Here is a 9,064-nt window from a genome sequence, read left to right on the forward strand (position 1 = left end):
GTGGTATCTTTTGATATTGATGACAGCCCAAGTTGTAGAAGGTTCAGGAGGTTTGGGGGGGTTTGAAAAAAATCAGCTGGCTTCCTCTTTCTTGGGATCACCTTCAATCCCAATATTTTTAAGCTCATTTGTTCATCAAAGATTTCTTGAATACTTAAATAGGATTTGTCTAGTGTCTGTGTTCCCCACTGAATGATAAGCTCCATGAGAGCCAGACCCACATCTACTCTGTTCACTACTAAACGCTAAGAAACTACCATTACTGCCTGGCATCCAAAAAATAATCACTGATTGGGAAGTGAGTGATGAACAAATGAATGAATACATTTCTATTTTTTAAAATAACATTTACTCTAATGTATTTCAAAAGGGTAGGCTTTCATGCAGAATTACCATACAAAATTTTTAGAAAATAGCCTCACAGCATGAAGAATGATGTTTTGAGGCAGAGAGGTCACCCATAAGTAGGCTAGTCCTGCCTGAGAGCCTGCCCTTGGGGTCAGCCTCATTCAAATGGTATATATATTTATAGTTATAGTTTTCTTCCTCCCTCTTGGATATTAAAACATGTATTTTTGCCATGGATGTGGTAGTAGTGATACAAGTGTAGCCCAAGCCAACAGTTTCAACATTTAGGGAGAAAACAGTCTATTTTTAATAATAAAAGGAAATCTTCAGGAAAGGTGACTTTTTGAAATGTATAGAAACCTACTAACAGGATTAATGTATTATTGTAAACAGTTTTATGCAAAGAAACTTCCACATCGGACTTCAAATGGGAATGGAATTAAGATGGGAAAAGTGGGTCAGGTGGGGAGGACTTTTCTGATGAGGAAAAGATGGTCAGAGGGGTGTGTTTTGCAGTGAACTCAAGCATGAGGCCTTTGTAATGAGCCTTTCTTATAGCTAAACGGTGCTATTTAGACCAAAGCATGATATTAGAGAATGAAAGCAGCTTCTCTGCATAAAATAGGAAGGAAGCAGTAAGAACTGGACACCCCATAGGTAGCCTTGCTAGCAAGATGTCAGTTAAAGACAACAGATTAAAAAACTGCAAATACACACTTTAATGAGCCAATAAATGTGTAGGAGTCCAGGACTTTTAGATATTTAAGGTACTAATACAAAGGTCCATCTGAAAACAAAACGAGATAACAATGAGCGTCTGATTAAACAGTAACGAATAAGGTTTAGTCAATGGCACACTTAATTTATTCTGGAGTTTGTATTTTATTCAGTGTTACTTTGAGTTTAATATCGTTTGGTTTACAATTTGTAATTAGTAATTGGTAGGTATCCTGTGTGATTATTCACACACATACACATGCACAAACATAATATAAAGGAGTGGTCCACCCCACTCAACAAAAATCCACATCTAGAGAAATCTTCTGTGGTTGATCTTGGAAGCCATAAGCACTAATGTTCCAAACTGGAGACATAATATAATTAAAAATAATAATGATAAGAGCTAACAATTATTGGGTGCACATTATGTTCTCAAGCTTTATATCTATCTCATCTAGTCCTCACAACAAACCTAGAGGTAGGTATTATCCTTGGACCCATTTTACAGATGCAGAAGAACGATGTATAAAGTGGTTAAGCAACTTACCAAGATTATAGCTTCAGAGCTACAATTTAAAGTACACATTCTTCTTAAAGTTCTATAAAGTAATGACAAACATAGCAATGAGGAATTCACAGAACTTTTGGGAAGAGCACTAACCTTCTCACTGCTTGTTTTGATTTTCTGTTTCCATTTCACTCTCAGTACTCCTTGTTCTTATCTTCTGTGTCTACATACTTTTCTGGAATAACTGCGTCATTTCCCTGGTTTTCGTTTTACCTTGAAGTTGAAGGTTCCTAACTCTAGATCCAGCCCAGGAAACCCTCCTGTACAGTCACAGCCAAAGAGACATCTCCATGTGGACATCATTCTGCTGCCTAAAGCTTAACATGACAAACACTGAACTCAGTATCTCCAATCCACCCCCAAATCTACTGTTCTTAGTACATTTCTTGCCTCGAGAAATGACCTCTTTCTTTCAGTGCCTAAGGCTGGAACTTGGGAGTGATCCTGGACTCCCCTCTTCTGCCTCATACCCTAAATCCAGTCAAATTACAAGTTCTCTTGATTCTACCTCCTGACTAACTCTTCCATCAGTCTAGTCTTTCTGTCCACACCTCCCCCATCAACTTTAGCAGCACTAATACCACAGCCTCCTAACCTATCCCTGCTTGGGGCCACATTCCAAATATTTTCCACAGTGATTACTTAAAAGAACAAATCATGATTTCCATTCATTCATTTATTTAGCAAATTTTTTATTGAACATTTTCTATGTGCCAAGCACCGTTCTAGCTAATGAGAATAGAATAGTGAACAAAAGCCAAAAAGGCACAGCAGAGGTTTCATTCCAGTGGGGAGAGACCAACTGATATTTAACAAAATGAGTGTGTGTGTGTGTGTGTGTGTGTGTGTGTGTGTGTGTGTGTGTGTGTGTGGCGTGGGGGGGGGGTGATAAAAGCTTATTACTCTTATGCCAAATCTCCCCATTCCCTCATTCACACACACCCTGGACTTCATCCCCATTGAGCTGCTTTTGACTTCCCGAACATGCCGCGCTCCCATGTCCAGGCCTCTGTACACGCTGTTTCTTCTACTTAAAGCTCTCTTCCCCTGCCCTTTTAACCAGGCTAACTCCCACCTACTTTCAGCAAGTCTTCCCTGATTCTCCCAGTTCCGATTTTGTTATCCATCGTTAGGTTCCCAGGGCAACTTAAACGTCCCCTTTAACACTTACCATACTATACTGTTACTGCCAGATTACTCATCTGTTTTCCCTTCTGATCTATAAGTACCCAGAGAGCAGAGGACGTGTGCTCCGATGATGTGATAGGTATCTGTATCAGTTTGGTAGGTCTGCCATAACAAAATACCACAGATTGGGTGGCATAAACAACAGGAAGTTATTTTCTCACAGTTCTGGAAGCTGAAAGTTCAAGATCAAGGTGGCAGCTGATCTGGTTTCTTCTGAGGCTCTCTCTTTGGCTTATAGATGGGGTGCCTTCTCCCTATGTCCTCATGTGGTCTTTCCTCTATGCACGTGCTTCCCTTATGTCTCTGTGTGTCCAAATTACCTCTTCTTACAAGAACACCAGTCAAATTAGGTTAGGACCCACCGACCGGCAGGGCCTCATTTTAACGTAGTCACTTCTTCAGAGGCCCTATCTCTAAATACAGTGTTACTGTGAGGAACTGAGGGTTAGTGATTCAACATATGAATGGGGTCGGGGGGACACAATTCAGCCCCTAACAGTGTTCTGTAATCAACTCATAGCCAGCCTTGTGTCGCCTATATCCTAACCACCTCCCCAACTCCCATATTATTTTGAGGCAAATGCAAGATATCATATCCTTCAATCAGTAAATATTCTTTCAATGTCTTTGGATAAAGACAACGTATTTTTCTCTCTGGGACAAAAGAGATAAGTCCTACTTAGCTCTCTGATAATTCCCTGACCTCTTTTCAGGTTTTGAGGAGCAATAATCCTTTAACAAAAGATTTTCTCTTTTTGGAAAAGTTTTCTCTTTATAATAACCATTTTCAAAACAATTTTTTTAAATCTTCAGTATGGCAGATATTCAGCCTACATTCTAAAGATGGAAGGAGGGCTCTATGGATGGTTTTAGTTGAGGTTTAATTTTTCGACTTGCTGCTTAGGCTATTGAAAACTAAACTGTGTGTGTATGTTTATGTGTGTGTCTATAAAGTATGATGCCTCAAATGAAGCTAACAGATTTTTAAGGTGCATTTTGAGAATCCACACATGCTATTCCATGCATCATCAGTGAGATCCAAGAAGCTAGGCTATTTTCTCTTTTCATTATGGATGCTCTTTACCGCATCTCCACTCTCCTAACAGCTGTCATGGCAACATTCTCCTCTGTCAGGAGGAGAAAACCGAAAGGCTCATACTCTTAATGCATGAATGAACAGGGGAAGACTTCTGAATAACAGAACTCCCCAGAGTTTGGATGACACCCTTGCAAAATGCAGCTTCTGTCAGGCAGTCTGCTTTCAAAGTGACACCTTCTCCATACTGGCACTTCACAACGTGATAATAAAATAAAGGGTAGATGAAAGAGATGGACTTCTTCATTCGTGACTCAACATGTATTGTCCTTAAGTAGCAAGTTGTAAAATGACAATGAATAACACAAGCACTGAAAAATATATGGAAGACACAGGATTTTAACAACTAACAGATAATTTTGTCCTTGCAAATGTTTGTAGGGGGAAACAAAAGACTTGCTGTATTCCAGAAATAAACTGAATATCATTAATACCAAAAGTTCTATTCAGCAGAAATTCTTGAAACTGGACCAAATGGCCTTGGGTAAGAGTTCTACAAATGAAATGTGTAGATATATTTAAAGTGATTTTTTAAAAATAAAATGTAGTTTTAGAACAGTTCTGGACTTACAGGAAAATTGTGAATGTAGTACAGTGAATTCCTATAACACCAGAGTTTTCATATTATTAACATCCTACATGTGCATTTGCTACAATTACTGAAAATACTGATACATTATTATTAACTAAAATCCCTACTTTACTCAGATTTTCTTCGTTTTTAACTAATACCGTTTTCTGTTCCAGGATTCCATGCAAGATAACACATTTCATTTAGTTGTCATGTTTCCTTAGGCTCCTCTTGGCTCTAACAATTTCTTAGACTTCCCTTGTTTTGAAGAGTACTCATTTTTGTAGACTGTCCCTCAATTAAGGTTTGTCTGATGATTAGACTAGATTCATGGAGGGGTGGGCATGAAGACTACAGAGGTAAAATGTCACTTTCACCATATCCTATAAAGAGCATTAAAGTGCTAATATCAACACCATTTATCACTGCCACTGTCAATCGTGATCAGCTGGCTGAGGTATATTTGTGACTAATATAACCACTGTAAAGTTACCTGTTTCCTCCTTTCCACACTGTACTTTTTAGAACAAAGTCACTATGCACAGCCTGCACTTAAGGAGGGAAGAGCTATGTTCCACCTTCTCGAGGGCGAAGTAGCGACATCGATATTTGTAATTCTGCAGATGAGACTATCTCTTCTCCTCCATTTACTTATTTTTTATACGGCTGTGCCACAGTTTGTTTATCCATCTATCATTAAAAGACATCTTTGTTGCTTTGTTCTTTCTTCTTTTCTAATATATGCACTTAATGCTTTGAATTTTCCTTTAAACACTGCTTTTGCTGCATCTTACAATTTTTGATAAGTTGTATTTTCAATTTCATTTTGTTGAAAAATTTTTAAATTTATGTTGTGACTTCTTCAACCCATGTGTTATTTATGAGTGTTGTTTAATCTCCAAATACGTCGGGATTTTCCAATTATCTTTCTGTTACTGATTCCTAGTTTAACTCTCATTACATACTTTGTATGGTTTCTACTCTTTTAAATTGGTTAAGATATGTTTTACGGCTTAAAATGTGGTCTATCTTGGTGAATGTTCCATTCAAGCTTGAGAAGAATGTGGATTCTGTTCTTGTTGGATGGAGTATTCCATAAGTGACAATTAGATTAAGTTGATTGTTAGTGCTACTCAAGTCAACTATATCCTTACTAATTTTTGCTTCCTTGATCTACCAATTACTAAAAGAGGGCTATTGAAGTCGATAGATACAATAGGGCACTATCTATTTCTCTTTGCAGTTCCATCAGCTTTTGTCTCATGTATTTGATGCTCTGTTATTAGGTACATACATGTTTAGGATTGTTATGTCTTCCTGGAGAATTAACCCCTTTATTATTCTTGAATGTCTTTCTTTACCCTGTATAATTCTCCTTGTACTGAAGTCTTCTCTGTCTGAAATTAAGATAGTAATTCCATCTTTCTTTTGATTAGTATTAACATGGTATATCTTTCTCCATCCTTTTACTTTAACCTGAGGCTTTATATTAAAAGTGGGTTCCTTATAGACAACATAGAGCAAGGTCTATTTTTGTAATCTACTCTGATAATCTCTTAATTAGTTACTAGATATATTTAGACCATTCACATTTAAATTTATTTGTATATAGTTGGATTAATATCTACTATATTTGTAACTGTTTTCTATTTGTTTTCATCTCTTTTTTCTTCTTATTCTGCCTTCTACTATCTTAATTGAGCACTTTATATGATATTTTAACTCCTCGCTGAGCGTATCAATTATGCTTCTTAAAATTTTTTTTAGTGGTTGCCTAGAATTTGCAATATGCACTTTAAGCTAATCCAAGTCCACTTTCAAGTAACACTGTGCCACTTCATGTGTAGCGCCTGTACCTTAGAGTACAGTCATCCCTTGGTGTCTGTGGGGGATCAGTTCCAGGACCCCTGTGGATACCACAATCCATGGATGCTCAAGTTCCTTATATAAAACAGCGTAACGCAGTTGGCCCTCCATGTCTTTGGGTTCTGCATCCACAGATACAAAGGGGCAACAATATTGCCATTTCCTCCCTCCCATCTCTTATGGTACTGTTATTCATTTCACTTATCTACACACTGTAATCATCAAATACATCGTTACCAGTATTAGTTTAAACAAATAGTTTTCTTTTAGATCAATTAAAAAGCAAGAGATTTTATTTTACCTTCATTTATTTCTTCTCTGACACACATCCTTTAAGTAGATCTAAGTTTCTGAACTTTATTTTCTTTTCCTCTGAAGAACTTCTTTAAACAGTTCATGAAGAGCTGGTCTGATGGTAATAAATTCCCTCAGTTTTGTTGTCTGAGAAAGTCTTTATTTATTCTTTACTTCTGAAGCACAATTTCTCTGGATATAGAATTTAAAGCTGGTGGGTTTTTTCTTCCAATACTTTAAATATTTCACTCCGCTGGCATGGTTTCTGATGAGAAGTCCTCTGTAATTCTTATTCTTCTATAGGTAAGGTTCCCCCTGACTCCACCCAACCCCATGATTTCTTTCAAGATTTTGTCTTTGGTTTCCTGCAGTTTGAATATCATATACCTAAATATAGATTGGGGGAGGGTGTTTTGGGGGTTTTTTTTGGCTGCAACGCAAGCATGCGGGATCTTAGTTCCCCTACCAGGGATCGAACCTGTGCCCCCTGCAGTGAAAGCGCTAAGTCTTACCATGGACTGCCGGGGAAGTCCCATAGATTTTTGGTATTTATATTGCTTGAGGATTGCTGGGCTTCCTCTCTCTGAGGTTAGGTGCCTGTCCTTAATTTTAGAAAGTTATCAGTCTTTATTACTTCAAATGTTGCTTTTGTTCCATTCTTTTTTCTCCTTCTGAAATTCCAATTACATAAATGTTTCACTTTCTGAAATTGTTGTTGAATGTTCTGTTTTTTTCATGATCTTTTCTCTTTGCATTTCAGTTTGGGAAGTTTCTCCTGACTTATCTCCAAGCTCACTGAGACTTAGCCCAGTCATGTCCAGTCTACTGATGAGCCCATCATAGGTATTCTCCATTTCTGTTACTGCATTTCTGATTTCTAGCATTTCCACTTGATTCTTTCTTATACTTTCCATTTGTTAACAAACATTACCCACTTGTTCCTGTATGCTGTCTACTTTTTCTATTAGAGTCCTTAATGTATGAATCATAGTTATTTTAAATTCCCTGTCTCATCATTCCAAACTCTGTGTCATACCTGAGTCTGGCTCTGATGCTTGCTTTGTCTCTTCAGACTGTTTTTCCTTGCCTTTTAGCATATCTTGTAATTTTTTGTTGAAAGCCAGGCATCACATACGGGATAATAGGAACTAAGGTAAACAGGACTTCAGTGTGAGGTATTCTATTAAGCTGGCTAGGAGTTGAGCTGTGTTTAATGCCTGCTGTAGACGTAGGTGCCAGAAGCTTCAAAGTTCTCCTGTGTCCTTGTTTTGTCTCCTCTATTATCTTTCGGCTTTCCTAAGAACCTGCCTTGGATAGAGTCTGCATCCTGCAGCTCTTTCAGCTGTAATCTACTGTTATTATAGGGGAGCCCAGTTGGTGCGGTGGTAAGGAGTGCAGAAGGGGAAGCATTCTAGAATCGCATGATGAACTCTCAGTCATTTGGTAGGCTTGTGTTGCTGTGCTGTGACCTCTACTAGTGTTTCTTAGCTTTTTTCCTCCTGGCCTTAGGTGATACAGAAAAGCTAGGGAGGGCTTAAGTCAGAGAAATGCCCTTTCCCCAGGTGGTGTAGGACTCTGCTAAAGTCATTTCCCCTGGAGAGTAGACCTTCATTACAGAGAATGCTCTGTATTTTACAGTGGTTACATTTCTCCTCCTCTTGCCAGAGTCAGCAAAGTATCTTTCTTGACTCTTCCCTGTGAGACCCTGATGGAGTTCTAGAGGCAAAATCCACGTAAGTGTGAGACCCCCTCTAAAACTGTTGTGCATAAGAGTTTCTCAGTCTCAAGCTGAACTACACTGAGCCTCCTGCAATTCAGCAAAATTACTATTTAAGTAGTTCCTCCAGTTTATGGCTCCGCTGCTTCAGCTGCAGGCAAGCAAATCTGAGTGGTGACTGTCTAGATTTACCTGCTTCTCCCAATTTCGGGGTAGTATCTGCCCCACAACTACTGATGGGGCTAAGAAAAAAAATCACTGATTTTCAGTTTGTTCAGCTTTTTCTTACTGTAAGGATAGAAGCAATGACTTCCAAGCTCCTTATGTTGTGTTTTCATACTCATATTTTTAATATTTATTTTTATAGAGAACAGAAAGTATTTATTGAGAACTCATGACAAGCTTAGCATAGTATCAGGTACTTTGAAAGATAAAAATTCATTCATTCAACGAATATTCATTAAGCACCTATTATGATGCCAGGCCATGTGCTGGACAGTAGGGATACAGTGATGAAGACGACAGCTATGGTCCCTGCCTTCACAGAACTTATATTCTAGTGAGAAAGACAGAAACAGGATATACACATGAAAACACTAACCTCAGCCTTTAAGAAGCTAATCAGACTGACAAAACAAAATGTAATCATCATAAAGAGTATATATGTTGGAGGACATTGTCATAACGTAGTTCAGC

General features: G+C 38.1%; 1 protein-coding gene across 9 annotated transcripts in view; it reads right to left on the reverse strand.

Moving 5' to 3' along the window:
• GRIP1 (glutamate receptor interacting protein 1) overlaps positions 1-9,064 on the reverse strand; it is a 713,644-nt gene that overhangs the window by 602,806 nt on the left and 101,774 nt on the right. The gene's annotated exons all lie outside the window — the stretch shown is intronic.

Source organism: Balaenoptera borealis, assembly GCF_965194805.1.
Source record: "Balaenoptera borealis genome assembly, chromosome: 13".
Taxonomy (NCBI): Eukaryota; Metazoa; Chordata; class Mammalia; order Artiodactyla; family Balaenopteridae; genus Balaenoptera; species Balaenoptera borealis.